The sequence below is a fragment of the Artemia sp. Qi Xiang Cuo genome, chromosome 6 (genome assembly GCF_049724085.1).
Source record: "Artemia sp. Qi Xiang Cuo chromosome 6, ASM4972408v1, whole genome shotgun sequence".
Taxonomy (NCBI): domain Eukaryota; kingdom Metazoa; phylum Arthropoda; class Branchiopoda; order Anostraca; family Artemiidae; genus Artemia; species Artemia sp. Qi Xiang Cuo.
The window spans coordinates 82,936,921-82,963,334 of NC_142799.1; the positions used below are offsets into that span (position 1 = coordinate 82,936,921).

At 36.5% G+C, this 26,414-nt stretch overlaps 1 long non-coding RNA gene and 1 pseudogene across 2 annotated transcripts in view; both read left to right on the plus strand.

Moving 5' to 3' along the window:
* The first annotated feature begins 432 nt into the window (after positions 1 to 432).
* On the plus strand, positions 433 to 9,958 carry LOC148951673 (uncharacterized). Its single transcript, XR_016141879.1, has 3 exons — positions 433 to 550; positions 2,106 to 2,237; positions 9,762 to 9,958. It is a non-coding gene; the product is annotated as an uncharacterized LOC148951673 (long non-coding RNA).
* Positions 9,959 to 10,355: 397 nt separating this feature from the next.
* Positions 10,356 to 26,414, plus strand: part of LOC148951674 (uncharacterized) — a 25,465-nt pseudogene continuing 9,406 nt past the window's right edge. Inside the window, exons 1-2 of the transcript XR_016141920.1 lie at positions 10,356 to 10,433; positions 18,683 to 19,038. The product of XR_016141920.1 is annotated as an uncharacterized LOC148951674 (transcript). The remainder of the gene's footprint in view (positions 10,434 to 18,682; positions 19,039 to 26,414) is intronic.

Consider the following 26,414-nt stretch of genomic DNA (forward strand, 5'->3'; position numbering starts at 1 on the left):
TATACTAGCTAGCAAGGAAGTACTGAACAAAGTTCAGGTTTCTCATCATAAATCACAAAATGTCGTATTTTCTTACCGAAAATTTCCAATTTTTTGGAATTTTATTTTTTGATATATTATTTTGTCATTCAGAGGAACAGACCTACAGTATGTTATTCGCCATTATTCTTTACAGAATGTAACGTATATTACCCAACTATATGATAGTGAATTTGTTTCCGATGCAGGTCAACAATATTTTTAAGGTCGACTCCTTTATTTCCTCAAATTGATTTTTCAAATAAGTAACAACAACAACATAAACCATTCAAGACATGCCTAGCAGGCATTCAAAGATACCTTGACAAACGGAGGGTCTTAGTAAATCTCTGAAAATGAAGCATAAAAAAAAAGTAAAATCTGGTTTGACCACACTTAATAAATATTTCATAACATCTGCGACATAAAAGAGGATTTTTAGTTTTTCATGTCAGTAGTGTATCTGCTGCTTAACTAGTCAATATGAAAGCTATTTGTTTGACCATTGTAGCATTAGTTGCTGTTGTTTCAGGTAGGAAAGTTCTTACAGAAATATTCTCATTCATAAGCCAACAGTATATTTATTTTGTTTTACTCAATAGTTGTCTTCAATCCAACCTCCTCTTCCTTGGTAGGCACTAACTTCGTTACTTTCCAGAACTAATAGCTGTTTTCATTTTTCACCTGCACTTATAATCTAACGAATTAAAATATGTAACCATATAAAGATTATTCTTAAATTTGAGCTGTTAATATGGTTTTATTTGTTAGGCATTCTACAACCAATCCTCAAACCCAACCGTTTTTCAAGGTGTTATTCCCTCACAAGCAGGCTTTCCACACTGGCTGTAAAACTACAGATGTTAAAAAAGAACTCTCACTAATTTAATATAATAAAGTCAGGACTAAAAATTGATAAGACAATTATATTTTTTTAGACTTTTCAAATACTCACTTTAAAAATTAAAAGTTTGAATATTGAGCAAAGAAGCTCCTGACCTAAATGATTAAGAAAAATTCTTTTCTTTTCAACAATTTGTTCATACAAAAGTTTTCAAGCTTTCAAAAATTGTCCAGACTTTCAAAACTTTCATTTCCAAAGCGTTAGTTTTGATTATAGATTACAATTTGCATAAGGTGCTTTTCGCTTACTGATCACTACCATGAACTGATAGAATTTAGCATCAAAACCTACATTTTTTTTAAGAATATAAAAGTCTAGAACAGATGAAATTTAAACTCTTTTCTTGTTTAAAGTTTCCTAGTTTCCAGTTCCCATTTTATGTTTTTTTAAGCTACAGTGGTGAGATTTCCCCTATAATTTATGATGTAACTAATTTGCCATATGTTATTTTTAATGAATAAAAAAATGGAAATTTTTGCATTTCATATCCAATTAATATTGCCTTTCACTTCAGATTCTGCATGTTTGCTCATCTTATTGTATACCTTTGTTTTGGGGTAAAATTACAAAAACATTAATACGTCCAAATTTTTATTTGTCAGCAGTTATAAATTGAAACCTGTAAATTTTTTAAACTGACGGTTTAACAAAAATTAGGCAAAAAGATACTATAAATATAAATTAAAAAAAACGTCTAAAGATGATTTTTTTTTAAATTGTTTTTGGCTAATGTTATCTTATTTGGCAGCTAAAAAAACATTTTTACAAGATTTCATCTTTTCTGCCAATTTGGAACAACAAGATATTGCTTCTACCCAGCGATTTTCCATTAAGTATTGTGGTCGTCACGTTTTCAACTACTTACAATACATTTAAGCATTGATTTTTTTAGAGCACAAATTTTAGATTTCTTCATTTTTTTGAGTATTCATGATTGCCTATTTTATATATTCTGATGTGTTGAATAAACTTATTTTTTCAGATTACATTATGTTTTTTAGATTTACCAAGACGTCAAACCGTCCAAGAGCTTCAACTATTTACAGTACATTTAAACATTGTTTTTTTTTTTAGAGCACAAATTTTAGACTTCTTTATTTTTTGAGTATTCGTGTTTGCATATTTTATATATTCTGATATATTGAATAAACTTATTTTTTTCAGATTACTTTATATTTTTTAGGTTTACCAAGACGACAAACCGTCCAAGAGCTTCAAGAGCTGTCAAATATCCTCACATTTTACAATCAAGACATCCTAAAACATCCTCCAGTGGAAGTAATTTATGCTTCGTATTTTGCAACTGAGAATCCTTGTGAGTAATTAACTGAAGAAACAAGACTTTTCAAACGAAAGTAAAGAGCAATATCAAAACCAATGACAACAAAAATTGTTCCATCTATGGAGGAATTTATATGCTGAAAGTGCTGTGAGCATGGGCGGATCCAGGATTTTTTTTAGGGAGGGGGGCGCAAAATAGGTTGATCCGATAAACTTGTGTTAGGAGCAAGTTTAATTAACGCAAACTTGCGTTAATTTGGTAAATTACACTACTTTAGACTACGTTAGGGGGCGCCCCCTTGCCCCCCTGGATACGCTACTGGCTGTGATTACAATAAACGTGCACTCAATTCCCCTCGAAACTTTTGTACTAAAAATTGTATTATCTAAAGCTAAAACATCAAACAGTTCGTGGTAACGAACTGTAAGTAAGGAGCGACCCGGCTCAATGGTAACCGAAACTCTAAAAAACGGAACTTTGATACCAATAGATAAATCAAAAGAATCAAATTTTAATTCTGATTTCAAATATATAAGTTTCATCAAGTTTAATTTTACCTATCAAAAGCTACGCGCCTGAGAAAATTTGGCTTATTTTTGAAAAAAGGGGGAAAGACCCTCTAACAGTTATAGAACCTTAATGAACATCACACCATCATATTCAGCGTATCAGAGAACCCTACTGTAGAGGTTTCACGCTCCTATCTACAAAAATGTAAAATTTTCCATTTTTTGCCAGAAGAAAGATCACGGATGCGTGTTTATTTGTTGTTTTTTGTGTTGTTTTTTTTTCCCAGGGGTGATCGTATTGACCCAGTGGTCCTAGAATATCGTGGGAGGGCTCATTGGAACGGAATTTAAAAGTTATAGTGCCCTTTTTAAGTGACCAAAAAAATGGAGGGCAACTAGGCCCCCTCCCACGCTCAATTTTTTCCCAAAGTCACCCGATCAAAATTTTGAGATAGCCATTTTGTTCAGCATGGTCGAAAATATTATAACAATGTCTTTTAGATGACTTAATCCCTCGAAGCCCCCAGGAGGAGGGCTGAAAGTTATGAACTTTACCCAATGTTAACATATAGTATTGGTTATTGGGACCCGGCTCAATGGTCACCGAAACTCTAGAAAACGGTATCTTGATACAAATAGATATGTCAAAAGAATCGGATTTTAATGCTGATTTCAAATATATAAGTTTCATTTAATCCTACCCATCAAAAGTTACGCGCCTGAGAAAATTTGGCTGATTTTCGAAAAAAGGGGGAAAGACCCCCTAAAAGTTATAGAACCTTAATGAAAATCACACCATCATATTTCGCGTATCAGAGAACCCTACTGTAGAAGTATCAAGCTCCTATCTACAAAAATGTGGAATTTTCCATTTTTTGCCAGAAGAAAGATCACGGGTGCGTGTTTTTTTTTCCCCAGGGGTGATCGTATCGACCCAGTGGTCCTAGAATATCGTGGGAGGGCTCATTAGAACGGAAATTAAAAGTTTTAGGGCCCTTTTTAATTGACCAAAAAAATGGAGGGCAACTAGGCCCCCTCCCACGCTCATTGTTTTCCCAAAGTCACCTGATCAAAATTTTGAGATAGCCATTTTGTTCAGCATGTTCAAAAATATTGTAAGTACTCGTATCTCTTTTAGGATGACTTAATCACCCGAAGTTCCCAGGAGAAGGGCTGAAAGTTATGAACTTTACCCAATGTTAACATTTAGTATTGGTTATTGGGAAGTATACAGTACAGACGTTTTCAGGGGAGATTTTTCCTGGTAGTGAGGGAGGGGGGGGGGGGTCGGGCAGGGAAGTACGTAGGGAGGGGGCCTCCGGGCACAGGCCCCCCGAAATCTCACGATTTTTTTCCTTTTTCCCATAATTTTCTGATTTTTCTCACAGAATAATGGGTTTGAAGGATTTGGCCCCCCTTGAAACAAATTGCCCCCCTGCCCCCCCCCCCCCCGAAACAAATTTCTGCGTACGTACCTGGGGTCGGGGGCTATGTAGGAGGATCTTTCCATGAAGGAAGTTTTCATGGGGGAAGGGACATTGCTATGAAGGGGACGCCGGACTTCCCAGCATTATTTAAAAAAAGATCAGAAATTAAATATAAAAAAAAACAAGTTTTTAAACTGCAACAGCAGCAACATCAAAACTTTAAACGAACAGAAAATATTACATATATGATTGGGTTCACCCCCTAGTCAATACCTCACTCTTTAAGCCAGAAATTTTTTAGTACTTTCATAAGAGCTATTTATTCTAATTAACGGCCTTTGTGATTAAGCGGTCATTTTTAAAGAATTGGAACAAAATTCGAACTTTCGCTTATTGAGCAAGGTATTGACTAGGGGGCGACCCCCCTAATATACGTATTAAAAATATATGAATATAGAAGTTCGTTACGTAAGTTAATTCGTAAGTTACGTATATTTATTACTAGTAAAAACGTTCGTAAATAAAATTAAACAAGTTTCGAGAAAGCCATTTAACCAAATAAAAGTAAATTAATATGAAATTTTTTTTTTAATTATTCATGTACGGTAAACCAAGCTCAAAACCTGCATTTATTCAAAAACATACAAAAATTAAATAAAAAAAAACAAGTTCTTTTTAACTGAAAGTAAGGAGCAACATTAAAACTTAAAACGAACAGAAATTATTCCGTATATGAAAGGGGCTGTCCCCTCCTCAACGCCTTGCTCTTTACGCTAAAGTTTGACTTTCTCACAACTCTTTTTTTTTTAAACAATAAAAAACTTTACCGTAAAGACTTTTGCGGTCAGAAGACAAAGCAAAGAATGAAGGAACGTGTTAGTTTAGCTTGTGTGAGTCTGTGGTTGATAAAATGTAAGGAGGAATTAATATTTAGTTTCTATAACATGAGTAAAATTACAGAAGATGACAAATGACTATGAACAGCAAAATAAAAACACATGGAACAAACACAAACAAAAATGTGACTTAAAGTTAGAGAATAGTGCGATGATTATGTTATTGTAAAATTGAGGCATTTTGGAAGAATTACCATTGCATAAGAAACATGTTATTTTTAGCGTATTTAAAGGATAAGAAGAAGGAGGAATTTAATTAACGACATAATTTCTTTATCCAACTGAAATGGCTGATTTGCCACCGTGTGACTTGAAAAGAAAGAATAAAACGATGAAATGACTCTGAACAGCTAAAGAAAAAGGGATAGGACAAGAAACAGCAACAAATCCTGTTGAATTGTAAGCCAAAATATGACTCAAAATTAAAAAATAACACGATAATTGTGCTATTACGGAATTCAGATATTTCAGAGAATGAAAATTGAATAAGGAGCCTGTTAATTTTATAGTCCGTAAAGGTTACAGAGGTTTCTCTTTACTTGCAATATTTTACTACGAACGATTTGACCGAAAGATGTCTTAAATGTGGAGCCTCTCTTTTCAAGGAGGAGGAGAGCAATATCAAGAAATAAATATAGGGTCTTCATTTCCACACTTTTGAATTTGGGCTCTTTGAGCATAGGGGTGCCCCCATAAGCAAATGTCGTGGGGGGGGGTCAAGGGAAAAATCTTTGCCATCATACAAAACAAAAAAGCGTTAGAAAATGAATATGAATAAGAAAATGCGAAACATTGCATTTAAACCTCGGTCAAAATAGAACTTTTGATTGCATTCCTCTACCACGGTAAATTGTCTGGTAATTTCAATTCTGCCCCTCCCCTCCTATTTCTCTACATTTGGTGCTTCTAAGGATATGAATGAAGTCTTTTGTTACACCAAAAAAATTCAAAAGGGAGCTAACATATGTCATTACCCATGTTCTAGGCACAGTCCAAAAATATTTCTGAAACGGAACGAAGACTACAGAATAATCCTACACCCCCCCTCCCAAGTTTCCTATGATAAATATCTGAAGGCTCATAACACAGCAGAAAATTTGGACATGAAAAAGTGTTTTTTTTTAAGATTCAGGCATACCTTCCTATTGTACACAAAGATTCACCAGCCCGATATTATATGAGCTGAAAGGCTATAACTGTATCTATTAAAATTTTGTTTTATATAAATCGCGTGTAAAATTTTGGGACGGGCATACCACCAATAAGTATTAGAGCCACTGAAACTTGGAAGCTTACTATATAGTTCTTCAACAATTCTGAATCAATCAGTCAACTCGATGAACCAAGCGAGAACAAACGAAAGACAATTCACAAATTAGATTGAGCAAGGATCCTTTCCTTACCGATTAAATTTGCTCATCTGCTGACGTGATATTATTATTGCGGTCAAATGATCATGGTTTGAAATGAGACAAAATATTATTTTATTCTTTTAATATTAAGTTATGACAAATTGGGCTTGAAGAAACATATCCAGCATCTCTATTTAAAGCAGTCTCTATTAATATGTTTGTTTTTTTTTATTTCAATTACCTGGGAAGGCGTCAGGACATCAACACGTCAGAACCACTAACCGTCAGGACATGGACACTTCAGTTCATCGACAGTCGCAATCGCTACCCGTCAGAACGTCGATAGTCATAACATCGACACGTCAGGAGATCGACAAAATCCGTCATAACGTCTAAAATTTTAAACTTTAGTCTTTTGGGGTTTAGGGGGGGAAAGGTACCTAAGTTACGTTAGGTTACGTATTTAATATATGCTATGCTTTACCCCCTACCCCCCTGATGTGCTAATATATAGCTGAAATTTGTTTTTAAACTATTATATACTTATTACTATTATATAAACTTATAAACTTTTTTGTCGATGTCCTGACGGATTTTGTCGATGTCCTGATGTGTCGATGTTATAATTGTCAACGTTCTGACGGTTAGTGGTTCTGACGGATTTTCCTTGTCGATGAAATTACGTTCCAGTGCCTGTGACGATTAGCTGAAATGGCAACACCCCCATTTGCCTCCATCAAGGATTTGGTAAACCATTTACTGTGGAAGTTAAAACTGCTTTGTCAAAAAGAACTAAATTATCTGGATGTTCAAAAAAGTGGAGGGCAAAGACAAAATCAAAACCATAGCTTTTATTTTCAGGTTTTTAGGATTTATTTATCGAAAGCTTTTGTTCATCTAGTCATTCCTCTAGCGGTTGACGGGTTTTGCCAATGTAAAACTTCCCACAAAAAAAACCGCTACCAAGTATAGGGTCAGTTTTATCTACACACTAAAACCAAATAAACGCCACTACCATGTATAGGGTAATTTTTATCTTTCCCAGAATTGAAAAAAGTTCAACATTGAATTTATTTTTGAAGGAAACATAAAGATTATTTGTTTTCAAATAAAAAAAAAAAAGTTCCCATCTAAAATTTATGTTTTTTATGTTTTTTAGATCTAAGGACATTTAAAGCTATAATGATGTATCTACTTCCTTCCTTGCTTCACATTATTAACATATCCCTGAAAACAGGCGCTTTCCCAGATGCCTTGAAACAAGCTAAAGTAATACTTCTGTTGATATCGGCAACTGGAGACCAATCTCAATATTTGTTCTCCAAGATACTTAAAGTGGTCCACCAACGCCTTTATGGTCATCTTACGAAGCATGGCCTATTAAGTGAGACGCAGTTTGGTTTTTGCAGAAGCCACTCTACTAGTCTTGCTGCTATTCACCTCGTTGATTTCGTTAAAGATTGTCTAGAAAGGCGCGAAATTCCTCTAACAGTATTTTTTTATTTTTAAAAAACCTTTTGATACAGTAGATTTTAGTATTTTATTGCGAAGATTGGAATGTATAGGCATAAAAGGATCATGCTTAAAATGGTTTGAAAATTATTTGAATGGTAGGTTTATTAATGTTATGATTGATAATGTCACTTCTGCCCCATTTCATGTGGCTTGTGGAGTCCCACAAGGATCGGTGCTTAGTCCTCTACATTATTTGCTAAATGTTGATATGATGAGGTTTTATCTGCCAGTTTATTGTCTCACCTCGTTTGCTGATGACACTGCATTAAAATATTCTAGTCGGTGTTTACATAGTTTGATTTTGAAGGTTAATCACGTTTTAAAAAGTTTCCCTATTTTTACCAGTTTAAGCTTACTCTCTGTTAATATTGCGAAAACTAGTTTTATCTTATATTCAAGAGTTTGTGAGCCCCAGGACATTAATGGAAAAATTTGTTTGCGAAAGAGCCAGTAAAATAAGTGCACGAAACGCGATACCTTGGTTTCAACCTGGATTACAATCTTTTGTGGAAACGACAAAGGGATGTTGTTGCAACAAAAGTCTTACAAGGAGCTGGACCAATTCGACATTTTAAGAATTTTTACAACCACAAATTTCATTACTTTTATAAAATGCATTTCATATGAATGTGTGTTATGGTCAAGCAAATTTTATTCAAATTTTAAACCAGTACAAATTCTTCAGAACAAAGCTATACGACCTATTGCTGGATACTTAAAAAAAGTCAATGACACTGATGCATGTTATAATAAACTTAAAGTGCTTAATGTCGGGCAGCTTCGATACTACCAAGCAGGAATATTCTCGTATCAGTGTTGGAATTGTATCAGTCCTGAGGTATTTCATGGTTTTTACCACTGTTTATATAATTAGCAGTATGATCATTCTCTATCTCTCCCATTATAAAAACCCGGACTGGGGTGCGAGTGCTCCGGAGAACGTTTTGGCAGATATAAACATAGGCGGTATCAGATCTTTTCACGGGTAGACAAGTCAGATTTCTCTTGGACACGAAACAAGTGGAAACCCGCTATTACGAATAATGCACTTGATAACCATTTCTCAGTGATTGACGATAACAGACTAATCCGCTAAGGCAGAAATAAGTGGGAGGAGCTTTTTGTTAGCACCGAGACCGAAGACCAGAAATGATCTGCGATAAGCTTACTGTCTATAAACTGTGGTTTTTACAGAGAAAATAAAATCATTTCATAGTTATAGTACCCGCAATGCTGACAATCTAGTCATTAAATACAGAAGTGGAAATAGAGCAGGTTTTTCTGTCAGATATATAGGTCCTAAGGTTTGGAATTCTCTTCCAGTGAGCTTTTGGGCGGAGGAGCACCTTGGTTTGTTTAAAACAAAAATGACAAATTTTCTTTTGGGTCTTGGTTAATAGATGTTTTTTTTTAATTAGAGATTGGTCATAATTTGGTTGTTTATTTATTATTATTTATTTCCACTTTTTTGTTTTTTTTGTTCGATGGTTAAGAGTTTTGTTTGTTAAGTGTTTGTTATATATGTGGTCGCCCAGTATCAAGTGCTTTCATGTCTTTCTTTAGGCAGCTACTTGGATTAATGTTATATGTTATATCATTTTGTAATAAACAGAATTGAAATATAGGCTTATCATGAATCAGTTTGTCAAAGCTCACCTGAGAAGGCTTAAGAGAAATACTTCATATTTTGTATTTATTTATCATGTGCTGGAAACCGTCTGTTTTACACTGTTAGTCTAATATTGTTTAAACAATGTTTTAAACATTGTTAGTTAATATATTACTTTTAAATACTCAGTTAGCAATAAGTGCTTTAATAATTTTAAATTTGGTTTAATAATAAAGGACTTTGTTTCAGTTGACGGTGAGCCCAATCCATCTAACCCACCTGGTTCTGGCTTTGGATTTGGTAAAATAACAGAATCTGGCCAAACAGTATTTGGAGATTTATTGGAGCTGTTGGGAAAATAAAAATTTTTTTTTCTTACTGACATTTTCCAAATAAATTATTTTTGTACCTTGTCCCTGATTTATTTTTGTACAATAAATTAAATGAAACAAGCTGTGTTTTTTACTTTTGATCATCTGACATAAATGTTGTTGAATTTTTAGCTGCATCAGATTCGCAACAGGAGCTGCAGGATAAAAGTTGTAGAAGAAAAGTTAACACAAAGCGAGTACTAATGATGTTTAAGCATTCCAGTTAGAGATAGAAACGGGAAAACAATTAGTGATAAGGAACGACTTAAAGAGAGATGGGTAAAACATTTTGAAAACGTGCTAAACTGTGACAGAGTTACAAAAGAAGATATATAAAACAATGAAAAAGTTTTTGATACTTTGGATGTGAAACCTTATTTACTTAGTGAGCAAGAATTAGCGACGGTATTAAAAGGATAAAAAGATAATAAGGCTTCTGGTGCTGATAGTGCGGCAAATGAGTTTTTTAAATATGGGGATTATGAAAAAGGGATTTAGGAATACTCCTTGCGATTTAGGAAAACTCCAAATAAACCCCTCTATAAGAAAGGTGATAAGAGTGAGTGTGGTAATTATTGAGGTATAGGCTTGGTATCTGTAGAAAGTAAATTGCTTATTATGAAAATACTTTTTAAACACAATACCGTAAATAAAACTGAAAGAGAAGAACAGTTTGGTTTTAGGAAAGGTAGAGGATGCGTCGACCAAATCTTTACTGTTAGAAATCAAGACGTGCCAGAGTCATTAGCCTCCTTTAGTCCTCAGCTTTATAGATAATGAGCTAGCGTTTGATTCAGAAGATAGAAGAGCTTTAGCAAAGGTCCCTTCCTTGTATTAATTAAAAAACTTTTTCCACAAAATAAGTTTTTCAAAGAAAAGTAAAGAACTCCATTTAAAAAAAATGAGCAAAAATAAAATACAATAATCTACCAAGCGTGAACCTACCGCAAATCAGCATCGATAAATTAATGAAACCCAAAACGAACAGAAATTACAATAGATAACCGAGTCAAACTCAAAACGAACAGAAATTAACATAAGTTGGACTCAAAACCCCTATGCCTTCCCAAGGCCAGAACAAAATTTGTACTTTACTGAAAAAAATATAATTGTTCTTACTTTTATAACTTTAATAAATCAAAAATATTAACATTTTGATTACTAAATGTCAGTATATGTATATTAAACCGACAATGCAAATTCATTTGTATTTTTTTCAGTAAAGTGCAAATTATGTTCTGGCGTTGGGAAGGCATAGGGGTTTTGAGCCCAACTTATGTTAATTTCTGCACGTTTTGAGTTTGACTTCGTTATTTATTGTAATTTCTGTTCGTTTTGAGTTTCATTAATTTATCGATGCTGATTTGCGGTAGTTTCACGCTTGGTAGGTTATCATATTTTATTTTTGCTCATTTTTTGTTCAATGGATTTCTTTACTTTTCTTTGGAAAACCTATTTAGTGGAAAAAGTTATTTTAATTAATTTCTTTTCGTTTTATATTGACATAGTCTTTTCAGGGAAAAAGAAAGTAATAATTTAAATCTTTTCGTTTTTTTAAAACTTTATAGTTTGGCCTGCTATTTGTATGCTGGAGAAAAATTTTCAGCAATTTTTAACAACATACACCCTTTTAAAAATCTGGACACAAATAGTAGTGTTTAATTTCGTTTCATAACTCCTCTAGTTGACCTGAAATGGAAAACTTGATACCATTCGCAAAAAAATCTGCTTACTTTCTTTGATAGCTTGGACACACTAACGCTATTTTGACTTGGTTAAATTTTAAGAGCAAAAGTATCCCGAAAGTTTGAACATCTGTCTTGGGATAGGCTACTACTGAGGTGCCTTATTGGGAATTAGCATTAACACAATGCATTTTGATTTAATCTTAAGGCAACATTTAGTTTTTAAACATAAAGGCAAATGGAACGGTTGGCATGGGAGGGGGATTAGTTGCCCTCCAATCACTTTCAACTATAAAAAAGGGCGTCGGCCCTTTCTATTTTCAATCCAATGAGCCCTTTTCGAAGTTTCTGCGACAACTCCTTCGATACGGAGTGCCCTGGTCTAAACAACAAAAACAACAACAAAAAATCATACCTTATACCCACATTGATCTTTACTTTAAAAATTTCAAGCCTTCCGATCACTCTTGACTATTAAAAAGGGCACTAGGCCTTTCGATTTCCAATCGAATGAGCCCTTTTTGAGTTTCTACGATAACGCTTTCTATAAACACCTTATATGCCCCCAAGGTATAAATTCCAACCCTTACCCTAAGGGCTGTGAGGGTGGTTGTCATCCTCTAAGACAAAATTTCCAGAACTTTGAACTACGTTAAATAAAATGGCTATCTCAAAATTTTGATTGGATGTGTTTGGGAAAATGGTAAGCATGAGAGGGGCGTTAGTCGCTCTCACATCACTTTCAACTATTAAAAAAGCTCTTTCAATTTCCAATCAAATGAGCCCTTTTAAAGTTTCTAGGACAACGCTTTCAAAAAACCTTATATGCCCCCAGGGCATAACTTACAACCTTTGACCTGGGGACTCTGGGGGGTTTGTCATCCTTAAATTCATAATTTTCAGAACTTTCAACTAAGTTGAACAAAATGACTATCTCTAAACTTTGATTGAATATGTTTAGGGAAATGGTGGACGTGAGAGGGGGGTCCATAACTCTCCACTCACTTTCGACTATTAAAAAGGGCCATTTCAGTTTCCGAACAAATGAGCCCTTTTTTAAATTTCTACAACAACTCTCTATATAAACCTTATATGCTCCCAGGGCATAACTTACAACCCTTGCACTGAGGGCTCTGAGGGGGTTATCATCCTAAAAGACCTAATTTCCAGAACTTTCTACTACGTTGAAAAATAGGGATATCTCAAAATTTTGATTGAATATATTTGGGGAAATAGTGGGTGTGAGAGGGGGGTTAGTTGCCATTCAATCACTTTCGACTATTAAAAGGTCACTAGCCCATTCACTTTTCAATTGAATGAGCCCTTTTTGATGTTTTTACAACATAGCTTTCTATAAAACCTTACATGCTCCCAGGAAATAACCTACAACCCTTGCCCTGAGGGTTGTGGGGGGGGGGGCTGTCATCCTTAAAGACCTAATTTCCTAATCTTTCAACTACGTTGAATAAAATGGCTATTTAAAAATTTTGATTGGATGTGTTTGGGGAAAAGGTGGGCGTGAGAGGGGGGTTAGTTGCCCTCAAATCACTTTCGACTATTAAAAAGGGCACTAGCCCTTTAAATTTCCAATCGAACGAGCCCTTTTTCAAGTTTCTACGGCAAAGATTTCAATAAAAACTTATATGCCCCCAGGGCATAGCTTATATCCCTTGCCCTGAGGATTGGGGGGGGGGTTCCAGCTCGAAGAGAGAATTTCCGGAACTTTAAACTGCATGGAAAAAATGGCTATCTCAAAATTTTGATTAGATATGTTTGGGGAAATGGTGGGCGTTGAAAGGGTGTTAGTTGCCTTCCAATCATTTTCGACTATTAAAAAGGGCACTAGTCATTTCAATTTCCAATCGAGTGAGCCCTTTTTGAAGTTTCTACGAAAACGCGTTCTATAAAACCTTATTCTGCCCCCAGGGCATAACTTACAGCCCCTACCCCGAGGGCTGTAGGGGAGTGTCCTTCTCCAAAACATAATTTCTATCTGGAAATCAACAACGCTGAACAAAATGGCTATCTAAAAATTTTGATTGGACGTGTTTGGGGAAAAGGTGGGCAAAAGAAGGGGGTTAGTTGCCCTCAATTCACTTTTGACCACTAAAAAGAGCACTAGACTTTTGAATTTCCAATCAAGTGAGCCCTTTTTGAAGTTTCTACGACAACGCGTTCTATAAAACCTTATTCTGCCCCCAGGGCATAACTTACAGCCCCTACCCCTAGGGCTGTAGGGGAGTGTCCTTCTCCAAAACATAATTTCTATCTGGAAATCAACACCGCTGAACAAAATGGCTATCTAAAAATTTTGATTGGACGTGTTTGGGGAAAAGGTGGGCGAAAGAGGGGGGTTAGTTGCCCTCAATTCACTTTTGACCACTAAAAAGGGCACTAGACTTTTGAATTTCCAATCGAATGAGCCCTTTTTCAAGTTTCTACGACAAAGATTTCAATAAAAACTTATATGCCCCCAGGGCATAACTTATAACCCTTGCCCTGAAGACTCTGGGGGGGGGGGGAGTGTCCTGCTCAAAGGTATATTTTCCTGAACTTTAAACTGTGTGGAACAAAATGGCTATCTCAAAATTTCGATTGGATGTGTTTTGGAAAATGGAAGGCGTGGAAAGGGTGTTAGTTGTCTTCCATTTACTTTCGACTATTAAAAGGGGCACTAGCCATTTCCATCTCTAATCGAATGAGCCCTTTTTGAAGTTTCTACGACAAGGCTTTCTATAAAAACCTTATATGCCCCCAGGGCATAACTTACAACCCTTGCCCTGAGGGCTATGAGGGGGTTGTCATACTGAAAGACCTAATTTACAGAACTTAAAACTACGTTGAAAAAAATGGCTATCTCAAAATTTTGATTGGATGTGTTTGGGGAAAAGGTGGGCGTGGGGGGGGCTAGTTGCCCTCAAATCACTTTCGACTATTAAAAAGGGCACTAGCCCTTCAAATTTTCAATCAAATGAGCCTTTTTTGAAATTTCTACGACAACACGTTCTATAAAAACCTTATATGCCCCCCAGGGCATAACTTACAACCCTTGCCCTGAGGGCTGTGAGGGGGTTGTCATTCTGAAAGACCAAATTTACAGAACTCGAAACTACATTGAATAAAATGGCTATCTCAAAATTTTGATTGGATGTGTTTGGGGAAAAGGTGGGCGTGAGAGGGGGGTTAGTTGCCCTCCAATCTCTTTTGACTATTAAAAATGACGCTAGCCCTTTGAATTTACAACCGAATGAACCTTTTTTCAAGTTTCTATGACAACACTTTCTATAAAAACCTTATATGCCCCCAGGGCATAACTTACAACCCTTGCCGTGAAGGCTGTGGGGGAGTGTCCTTCTCAAAAACATATTTTCTACTTGGAAATCAACTACTCTAAACAAAATGGCTATCTCAAAATTTTGATTGGATGTGTTTCGGAAAATGGTGGGCGTGGACGGGGTGTTTGTTGCCTTCCAATGACTTTGGACTATTAAAAAGGGAACAAGCCACTCCAATTTATAATTGAATGAGCCTTTTTCGAAGTTTCCACAACAACTTCTTTGATACGAAGTGCCCTGCTCTAAAGGACAAAAATAATACATTGTGCCAACATCGTTCTTATATGCCCTCGGGGCATAAATTAAAACCCTTGCCCCGAGTGTTGTGGGTGAGTGTCCTCGTCAAAAACATATTTTCTATCTGGAAATCAACTACACTGAACAAATTGGCTATCTCAAAGTTTTGATTGGATGTGTTTGGGGTAATGATGGGCGTAGTGGGGGGGGTAATAGTTGCCCTCAAATCACCTTCGACTATTAAAAAGGGCACTAGCCCTTTGCATTTCCAATCGAATGAGCTTTTTTTGAAGTTTCTACGACAACACTTTCTATAAAAAGCCCTATATGCCCCCAGGGCATAACTTACAACCCTTGCCATGAAGGCTGTGGGGGAGTATCCTCCTCAAAAACAGAATTTCTATCTGGAAATCAACTACGCTGAAAAAAGTGACTATCTCAAAATTTTGATTGGATGTGTTTCGGGAAATGGTGGGTGTGGAAGGGGTATGAGTTGCCTTCCAATCACTTTCGACTATTAAAAAGGGCACAAGCCACTCCAATTTCCAATTGAATGAGCCCTTTTCGAAGCTTCTGTGACAACTTCTTCGATACGAAGTGCCCTGCTCTAAATAAAAAAAAATGATAAATAATACATTGTGTGAACATCGTTCTTATATGCCCTCAGGGCATAACTTAAAACCCTTGCCCCGAGGGTTGTGGGGGAGTGTCCTCCTCAAAAACATGTTTTCTATCTGGAAATCAACTACGCTGAACAATTATAGCTATCTCAAAATTTTGATTGGATGTGTTTGGGGGAATGATGCGCGTGGGGGGGGGGGCTATTTACCCTCAAATATTTTTCGACTATTAAAAAGGGCACTTGCCACTCCAATTTCCAATCGAATGAGCCCTTTTCGAAGTTTCTACGACAACTCCTTCGATACGAAGTGTCCGGGTATGGAAACAAAAAAATAAATAACACATTGTGGCAACATCGTTCTTTACTAAGGCAGCGCTATTACGCTGCCTATGATTGTATACCAGATAAATGCATGTGCTATGTACGAGAATAAGATTACTGCGGTTAAGATAGGAAATAAGGTTAGTAGCTGGTTTCGTATTAAATCAGAGTTAAGCAGGGTTGCATCCTATTCTGATTTATATGACGGACATTGTCCTAAAGAGCACATCAAAGGCCGAACACGGAGAACACGGAATCCATTGGGGAAAAAAAGCTCTCATAGACTTAGATTATGCTTATTATTTACGCATCCTAGATAAAAGATAAAAGATTGCCTCTCTTCCTTAATCACCAAATCTTACCCTAAGCATATGGGTAGAGCTTATACTGATCCCAAAGATCAAATAGATAAACAGATAAAGAAGATTAAGTAAATTGATGAGGATGAATTACTTGAATTATCAAAATATAATAGTTATATAACTAATCTGTGTAAATTTGAAATTAAACGAGTTGTTAAAATTATCTTAGAAGGATGTGTCCATCCTTCTCAAGAGAAGCAAGAAATTCATGTCTTTTCAATAGTTTTTTTAGTGTTCTTACGCATGATAAACTTAATTGCATAAATTCCATGAAGACAGAGCCGTTTTTCGGATAATTAGATTCCTGTTTCTAAAAATGGTCAATCTTTTAGGTGATGACAGCTTCCAAAGAATGACTGCACCATTACGCGGCATCGCCATTTGGAAGTTAAATATATAACATCATTTAACTTCCAAATGGCGACAACTTCCACTTACAAGTGAAAATTATTAACTCCTGGGAAGTTGGGAAGTTAAATGTATAACTTTTCAGCAGTAGTAAGAGAGGTACTATTCTGAACTATACAAGACCACACCCATTTCTGGGCCAATCAGAGATGTTTCTAAGTGTATTGAATACGAATGGGACTGACGTCAGACCCATATTTCGAAGAAATTCTAGCCTAGATTTACGCAAAGGCCTTATGATGAAAACATAGCGGGACTCCGAAGAGATAGAAATTCTATTTTAATAAGGTTTCACAATCTCCAATGATGAAAATCAATTGTCTGATTACAGATACTTGTACAAGAGAAGTAGATCTAAAAATAGTCTGTGACGCTGGGTGAACATCAAATTGTATCTTTTTGCAAGGAATTTGGCATGAGATTCTTGCGTGCACATGGATAACTCAAACAATATATTTATTCTGAATGTATTCAACGCGGGAATTTCAAATCTATGAGTGCATGGTTGCCATTACACAAAGGATCCTGTAGAAATACTTGGCATTTTAGGGGATTATTTGGACAGGAAAAAGTAAGAACTTGATACGCCTAAAAGTGTGGTGTTAGTATTCCGTAAATGTGGTAGACTTGAGAAGGATGATTGGTTGTTGAATGGGCTTTTAGATATCCATGGTAAAGTACCATCGCCTTTTAGGTTACTGTTAAAGTACCGAGGATATAAAAGTTATCAGAACGTCTTCAGACCCCAAGTGTATTTTAACCGTACTTTTTATAATTTCCTTGCAGAAATTTGAGTTCACACTTAAAAAGTTCTATTAAGAGCTATTTTTATGGAAATGGTTCATTTTTGATCCAAAACTAGGTTTTTTTTAACCAGAGATACACATTTGAATAAGAGAAATGTATTGTGACTGTATCTTCTATAATCTCCTTGCAGAAATTGGAGTTCACGCTTCAAGAAGTTCTATCAAGAGCTATTTCTACGGATTTGGTTCATTTTGATCCAATAGTAGGCTTATTCTAACCAAGATACACAATTGAAACAGAGAAATGTATTTTGACCATATTTTCCATAATTTCCTTGCAAAAATTGGAGTTCACACATAAAAAGTTCTATTAAGAGCTATTTCTATGGAAATGGTTCATTTTTTTTTATCCAAAACTAGGCTTTTTTTCTGACCAAAGATACACAATTGAATCAAAGAAATGTATTTTCACCATACTTTCTATAATTTCATTGCAAAAATCAGATTTCACACTTAAAAAAGTTCTATCAAGAGATATTTCTATGGAAATGGCTCATTTTTAATCCAAAAATAGGTCTTTTTCTTACCAAAGATACACAATTGAATCAAAAAAATGTATTCTGACCACATTTTCTATAATTTTCTTCCAAAAATTGGAGTTGACATTTAAAAAAGTTCCATCAAGAGTTATTTCTATGAAAGGGGTTCATTTTTGATCAATAACCAGGCTTTTTCTAACCATAGATATAGAATTAAATCAGAGAAATATATTTTGACTGTATTTTCTATGATGGCCTTGCAAAAATTGGAGTTCACATGAAAAGAATTCTATCAAGAGCTATTTCTATGGAAATGCTTCATTTTTGATCTGAAGCTAGGCTTTTTCTAACCAAAGATACACAACTGAATCAAAAAACCGTATTTTCTATAATTTCCTTGGAAAAATTGGATTTTACACTTAAAAAAGATCTATCAAGAGCTATTTCTATACTCCTACAAAATAGCTCAAACCACCGCTCAGGGATGGTGGATTATTGAGTAGGCAGGATGTGTCATATGTCTATTTTTTTCTTTTCTTTCTAGATGACGGAATCTTACGACAGAGTAAGAAAACAAGATCAAAATCGCCAAATTGACGAAGAAGAGGCAGCCAAGCATAATTTTGATATTCAAGAAGAGATGTTTTCGGATTTGTCGGATGATGATGGTGACGATGATCCAGATTTCCTGTCTCCAGAAGACCTTGATCCAGACTTGTTGCCTCTACTGGACAATCGTCATTTCTTTTTGGAAAAGGATGACTTGAAGGCTAGCAGTGAACCCAGCGACGATGACTCGGGGGAAATACCACCCTCTAGTCAGCAACAGCAACCGGTAGTAGCAAGTACTGAAAAATCAAAGAAGAAACCAAAGGCCAAGAAACATTCTGCTGGAAAAAAGTAGAGATAGAAAAAGTTGATCTTTCTTGGAAAGGAAAGCTTTGCCAAGTTCCAGACATCTTGAAGACTCCAACAAAGTAACGTCTTTGCATTTCAAACTGAGGGATGCAACCTCTGCCTCACTGTCGAAGAGCTAAAAGTTTTCATTAGCATTATTCTACTATTGGGGGGCGATAAAAGTTCCCTATTATCGAATTATTGGGAAGTAGCTACCAGATACCCTGCAATTGCCGACAAGATGGGCCGACAAAGATTTGACAAGATCAAATGTTTTCTTCATTTTAACGACAAAGAAAAAGCCAAGAAACCTGGAGAATGATTGGATGAATGAATGATTTGACAAGCTATACAAGATTCGACTCCTCCTGGGTCATATCCGTTCTAAGTTTCTTGAAGTCATCCCCGAAAAACACCATTCAATTGACGAGCAAATGATTCCTTTCAAATGATGAAGCAACTTCAGACAATATCTACCAAAAAAGCCGACGAAGTGGGGAATAAAATTGTTCACAAGAGCTGGTGTTTCAGGCTTTGTACATGATTTTGAAGTTTATCAAGGTAAGGGCACTCTTGTTGAAGATGACATAGAGCCAGATCTTGGAGTTGGAGGCAACATAGTTTTACATCTGGTGAGTACTTTACCAGAGGAAATGAACTATAAGATTTACTTTGACAACTTGTTTTCGAGCTTGAAACTAATGAGTTTGCTCGAAATTAAAGGATTCTCTTGTATTGGTACGTTGAATAAAGCCCGACTGAAGAACGGGAGGAATGATTAAGGGCATTAAGTTGAAACATTAAGGGAATTGTGAGAGGGATGTTGAACAAAATCAAAAGAAGCTGGGTAGATCTGAGTTGTCAAAAATTTGAATCTGCTAAATTTTATATACAACTAAATTAAGTTGAAAATGTACAGGAAGTCTCAGGGGGACGTTGAAGTTAATCAAAAGACATCGTGTACATCTTGATTGTCAAAAGAGTGTATCTACAATATACCCGGAAAAGCAAAGCAAATTAAGTTGAAACTCTTAGGGATGTTGAAGTAAATAAAAAGACATTATATGCATCCAGAATATCAACAAGGCGGACCTGCAATACCACAGTGTTTGACTCGATTATATATTGTAATTTCTGTTCGTTTTAGGTTTCATTTATTTATTACGCTTGAAAAATTATTTCACTTTATTTTTGCTTAATTTTGGTTTAATAAGTGATGTTTAATTCTCTCATAAAAGCTTATTTTGTGAAAAACTTTAAATAGTTTCTGTTCATTTTTATTGACAGAACATTTTTCATTGAAAAAAAATCTTTTAGTTGTTTTTATGTAAGAATACAGGTAGTTTGGCTTGCTACTTATAAGTTGGAGAAAATTTTCCAACATTTTTAAAATACATTGATCCTTTTAAAAATATGGACAAATATAACATTGTTTGAATTAGTTTTACACCTCAAGTTTTCCCGTAAAATAAAACTACATACCATTCTCAGAAAATTGTATCTTCGCTCTTTTAACTACCTGAATACTCGTATGCTCTTTTGATTTAATACAATTGCAATAGAAAGAGTAGTTAAAGTAGCAGATCCGAAAGTTCCGAAAGTTCCAACTTACTATCCTCAGTCGTTCTTGAGATTAAATAAGTTTTGTTAACTGAAAGTAAGGAAGAGCATTAAAGCTCAAAGCGAACAAAACTCATTCCCTATATGAAGGGGTTGCTCCCACCTTCAATACTCACGCAAAAGTTTTTAGAACTTTTGAGAAACCTTCTTATTTTAATTAAACCCTTGTGTCTTATTCTCTCCTTGTGTTCCGTAGTTTTAAAAATTAGCACAAAAAGTCAAACTTTAGCGTAAAGAGCAAGGTATTAAGGAGTGGCCCCCTTCATATACGGAATAATTTCTATTCGTTTTAATGTTACTCCTTGCTTTCAGTTGAAAAATATTTTTTTTTGTTTATTTAATTGCTGATTGTTTTTCAAATAATTCCGGTAAACTTGGCTCACCCACCATGAAAAATTTCTCCTCACACGGCTCCATGGAAAGGTCCACCAAAGTGAAAATACAACCCCCCCCCTCCGTAAAATTCCTTCTGGGTGGTTTCATCCTTGTTGAACCAGAAATTTCCCTCCCCACAGAAAATCCTCGCCATGGAAACCCCTGAAAAGCACAAAATCCCCTCCACTAAACCTGTCTGAAACTTCGGACATTTTTCGGACGTCTTCGGACAAATGTCCTGAAACTTTCGGACGTCAGGCCCTAACTGACGGTATATTATATAACTAATGATTAAAAACAAATCACCAATAAGATGTGGCGATAGTGACTGGGATGGTGCGCTGGTAACAGCTACATTAAAATTATGTTATTTGTGTTTGTTTTTTTGTACAGTTATGGCCCGTATAAGTAGGCGTGTATACATACCTAAACAATGTAATTTTAGTTTTTAAAGATTTGTTTCTTTTTTGACAACTTTGACAAAATGCATTTGACAAGTGCATTCTTTTGTCATTTTTATGTGTATGATTGTTTTAAATCTTTTTTGATGTTATTCAGTGTTTTGTTTTGAATCTAAAATATGATTTTGGCCCAGCCAGGCTTTTGATAGCTATTTTCAAAAATATGTTTTATCCAAAATGTGCAAAAATAACTGAATAACTATAACTGAATAACTGAATAACTTCTCAACAAATAATATTAAACGCAAACAAAGCGCAAACTTCCTAACTTACAGTCCTTTTCCCACGGGCTGGGGGGGGGTCTTGTTATCCCTAAAGGCATAGTTATTCATTTTGTTATCCCTAAAGGCATAGATTTATTAACTAAGCTGAACATAAAGGCTGTCTAAAAATTTTGATAGAATGACTTTGGGAATAAACTGGCGTGGGAGGGGGGGCCAGTTCCCCTTCAATCTATTTGATCACTTAAAAAGGGCACTAGAACTTTTAATTTCCCTTTGTATGCACCCTCTTCCAAAGTTATAGGGTCATTAGTTGGATACGATCACCCATGGGAAAAAAAGAACAAAAACAAATAAACAGGCATCCGTGATTTTTCTTCTGGCAAAAAAAAAATTTACAAAATTCCGCATTTGTTTTGATAAGAGCTTGAAACCTCTACAGTACCATTCCTTGATACGCCGAATCTGATAGTGCAATTTCCATTGAGATTTTTTCGCTTTTCGGAGGTTCCCTCTTTTTTCAAAAATCAGGCAATTTTCTTAGGCTCGTAGCTTTAGCTGGGTAACACTAAACTTAATGAATCTTATATATTAAGAATCAGTATACAAATCCAATTCTTTTGATTTGTCTATTAGTAGGCTATCACAATTCTGTTTCCTAGAGTTCCGGTTACTTTTGAGCCACGTCGCTCCCTACTTACGGTTCGTTACCACGAACTGTTTGACATGGCTGAGACGATTTTCTTTTTTTTTTTTTTTTTATTTGAAATTTGTAAAAGGTTGAGAATTAGAGGATTGCAGCCGTCTTTAATCTTCTGCTGGTATATCCTAGTCTAAGGTTTAGTCTATACCCCATCTAGCTTATAAATATATAGAGAAAGTAATAGTAGGAGCAACAGGAGTAGTAATAATGACAGTATTAGTAGTAGTATCAATAGTAAGAAGATTGTATCTTTTTGATCTAATATAACATCTACTCCTCTTGCCCTGACAGTTTCAACCACAGTTTATATAATTATCCAGTAAGTTTACTGCAGATGATTTCTGGCTCTTCATTCTTGGTGCGAACAAAAAGCTCCCCCCACTCATTTCTGCACTTATTGTCCACTTATTGGTTGAGCCGGCCAAGTGGTTTTGTCAGTACTTGTTCCGTAGGTGATTATTCTTTGTCTACCCGTGAAAAGATCTAATGCCGCTTATGTTTATACCGGTTTATACATTCTCTGGAGCAATCGCACCTCGGTCCGGGTTTTTATAATGGGTGAGATACGGAAAGATCATACTGCTAATTATATAAACTGTGGTTTCAACTTAATACTTTAAGCCATTGCTAGATACTTCTGATACGTCCTGCATGCACATAATTTGCTTTGATTTAGCCTAACCCCCCCCCCCCCCTCACATGCCCTTGGCCGATTGATCACTAACTTCATAATTCCTTTAAAGTTCCAACCTAATACTCTCATTCATGCCTGAGTTTCCTCCGTTTGACAACTTATATGCACATAACATGTTTTGAATTAGTTAAACACTTCCCTCAAGATTCTTTGAACGCTTCACTTGAATGCACTTAGTTTTTTTTAGCACTAAAAATCAAATATAGCAATCACTTTTCAAGCAGTTCGTGGTAACAAACTGTAAGTAAGGAGCGACCGGGCTCAATAGTACCCGAAACTCTAAAAACCGGAATTTTGAAACCCATAGATACATCAATTGAATCAGATTTTTATGCTGATTTTAAATATCTTTCATTAAATTTCATTAAGTTTAGTTTTACCCATCAAAAGTTAAGCGTCGGAGAAAATTTGCCTTATTTTCAAAAAGAAGGGGGAAACACCCCCAAAAATTCATAGAACTTTAATGAAAATCACACCATCGGATTCAGCTTATCAGAAAACATTACTGCGGAAGTTTCAAGCTCCTATCTGCAAAAATGTGGAATTTTGTATTTTTGTCAGAAGAAAGATCACGGATGCGTGTTTATTAGTTTGTTTGTTTTTTTATTTTCCAAGGGGTGATCGTATCGATCAATTAGTCCTAGAATATCATAAGAGGGCTCATTTGAACGGAAATTAAAAGTTCTAGTGCCCTTTTGAAGTGACCAAAAAATTGGAGGGCAACTTGGCCCCCTCCAAAGCTCATTTTTTCCCCAAAGTAACCCAATCAAAATTTTGAGATAGCCATTTTGTTCAGCATAGTCGAAAATCTAATAAATATGTCTTTGAGGATGACTTAACCTCCCAGAGTTCCCGAAGGAAGGGCTGGAAGTCATGAACTGTGCCCATTGTTTACATATAGTATTGGTTAATAGGAAGTATAAAGACGTTTCAGGAGGAATTTTTTTCTGATGGGGGGTGTCGGAGGAGGGGGGTACGGGGGAAGATCCTTCCATTAAGGATGTTTTCTTGGGGGAAGGAAAATTCCTGTGAAGGAGGCACCATATTTAATATAATCTTTGAAAAAACGATCAGAAATTAAATAAAAAAAAAACAAGTTTTTTTCAACTTAAATCAAGGAGAAACATTGACAATTGAAAAACAAGGAAATTATTGCACACATGAGGGGGTTCGCCCCCTAATTAATACCTCGCCCTTTTCGCTAAAGTTTTTTTTAGTACTTTCAAAAGAGCTATCTATTCTAATTAACCGGCCTTTGTGATTCAGGGGTTTGTGATTCGAACAAAATTCGAACTTTAGCATAAAGAGCAAGGTATTGACTAGGGGGCAAACCCCCTAACATACGTAATACAAAAATACGAATATAGAAGTTCGTTACGTAAGTTAATTCGTAAGTTACGTCAGAACAAATTTCAAGAAAGCCATTTAGCCAAAAAAATAAAATTAATAGCCAAATTTCGTTTTAATTATTCATGTACGGTAAGCCAAAATCAAAACTGCATTAATTCAAAAACGTTCAAAAATTAAATAAAAAAAGTTTTTTTTTAACTGAAAGTAAGGAGCGACATTAAAACTTAAAACGAACAGAAATTATTCTGTATATGAAAGGGGCTGTCCCCTTCTCAACACCTTGCTCTTTACGCTAAAATTTGAATCTGTCACACAACTTTCTTTTTTAAAACAATAGAAAACTTAAAAAGGGCACTAGAGCTTTTAATTTTCAATCGAATGAGCTGCTTTAAAAGATTCTATGATTGTGCTGCGCAACCTATGAGTAGAAAGGGGGGTGCTACTCCTACTGGCACACCATATATGGGCATAGAATACTGTACCCACACCAAATATGGGCATAGAGTCATTAGGGAGAACACGTGGTTAATGGGGTCATTGACCTAAATTTCGCAACAACAACAACGACCTTGACATTCGCTGAGAGCATGCACTTACAACAACATCGACCTTGGAACACCTGTGCAGTCGACCTCAATTCACCTATCGTTAATCAATAATTCCCCTTAGAAACAACAAATTAATTTCCCCTTCTTGACAGATCAATCAATCAATGACATCATCTGTCAGACTTTAAAAATTTCCGCCTAGAAACATTTCTCCAGGACTAGATCCATATCATTAATGTCTTTGCCTCGGGAACAACTCTTTTGGTCGAATTCCAAAGGATATTAATAACCACAGGCCATGGAAACAATTAGGCAAGAAACATCTTAGCGATGAATTGTTTTAGCAAGCGAAAAGGTTTCCTATTAATTTGAAATGCGTTAGCACAGAGGTGCCAATAACAAAGGAACACGCCGAATTTACGTTTAGTGATTATTTGGGCGAAACCGTTTTAGACAGGTTATGGAACTATTTCGGCGAAACAGATAGAGACATTTTAAAAGAAGATTTTTGAAGAGATTTTGGAGGAGGTTTTGAGTGTGGTCGTTATAATACACAAGTTTCTTTTGAACAGTGTTGTGAGGTCCTCTAACCCAACCCCAAAGGGTTCCAATGCTCCTACCCCAACCCCGAAGGAAGCCCCCGGTCCTCAAAGCCCCCCAAACTCCCAAAGGCCCACCACCGGTCCCCCAACGGCCCCCCCCCCCCCCCCAAGGCCATCCCCACGCCCCAAATGGCCCCCAGGCTCCCAACTGTTCCCCCCGGACACTCAAAGGCCCCCCAAGCTCCCAAAGGGCCACCGGCGCCCCAAAGGCCCACCCAGACCCCCAAATGCCATCCCCGGGCCCCCCAAAGGCACATCGAGCTCCCAAAGGACCAACGGGGTCCCAAAGGCCCTCCACCGGTCTCCAAATGTCCCCCAGGCACCCAAAGGCCCTCCCGGCGCCCCAAAGGCCCACCCAGACCCCCAAAGGCCCACCCAGACCCCCAAATGCCATCCCCGGACCCCCAAAGCCCATCCCCCGGTCCCCAAAGGTCCACCGGACTCCCAAAGGACCACCGACCCTCAAGGGACCCACAGACCCCAAAAAGGCCATACCCGAGCCCCAAAGGCCCTCCCCGGTCCCCAAAGGTCCACCAGACCCCCAAAAGCCCTCCCTGTGCCCACAAGGCCATCCCCGGGCCCCCAAAGCCCCGTCAATCTCCCACAGGACCAACTGAGTTCCACAGGCCCTTAATCTGGCTCCAACGGTCCCCCACGCTACCCACGGCCCTCCCAGACTTCCCCAGGCCCCACGGGCTCAACACAGCACCCCGGGCTCCCCACGGGCCGCCCCCGGGCCCCAAACGGCCCCCCGGCTCCCAAAAGACCACTCAAACCTCAAGGGCCTCCGGATCCCCAAACGCCC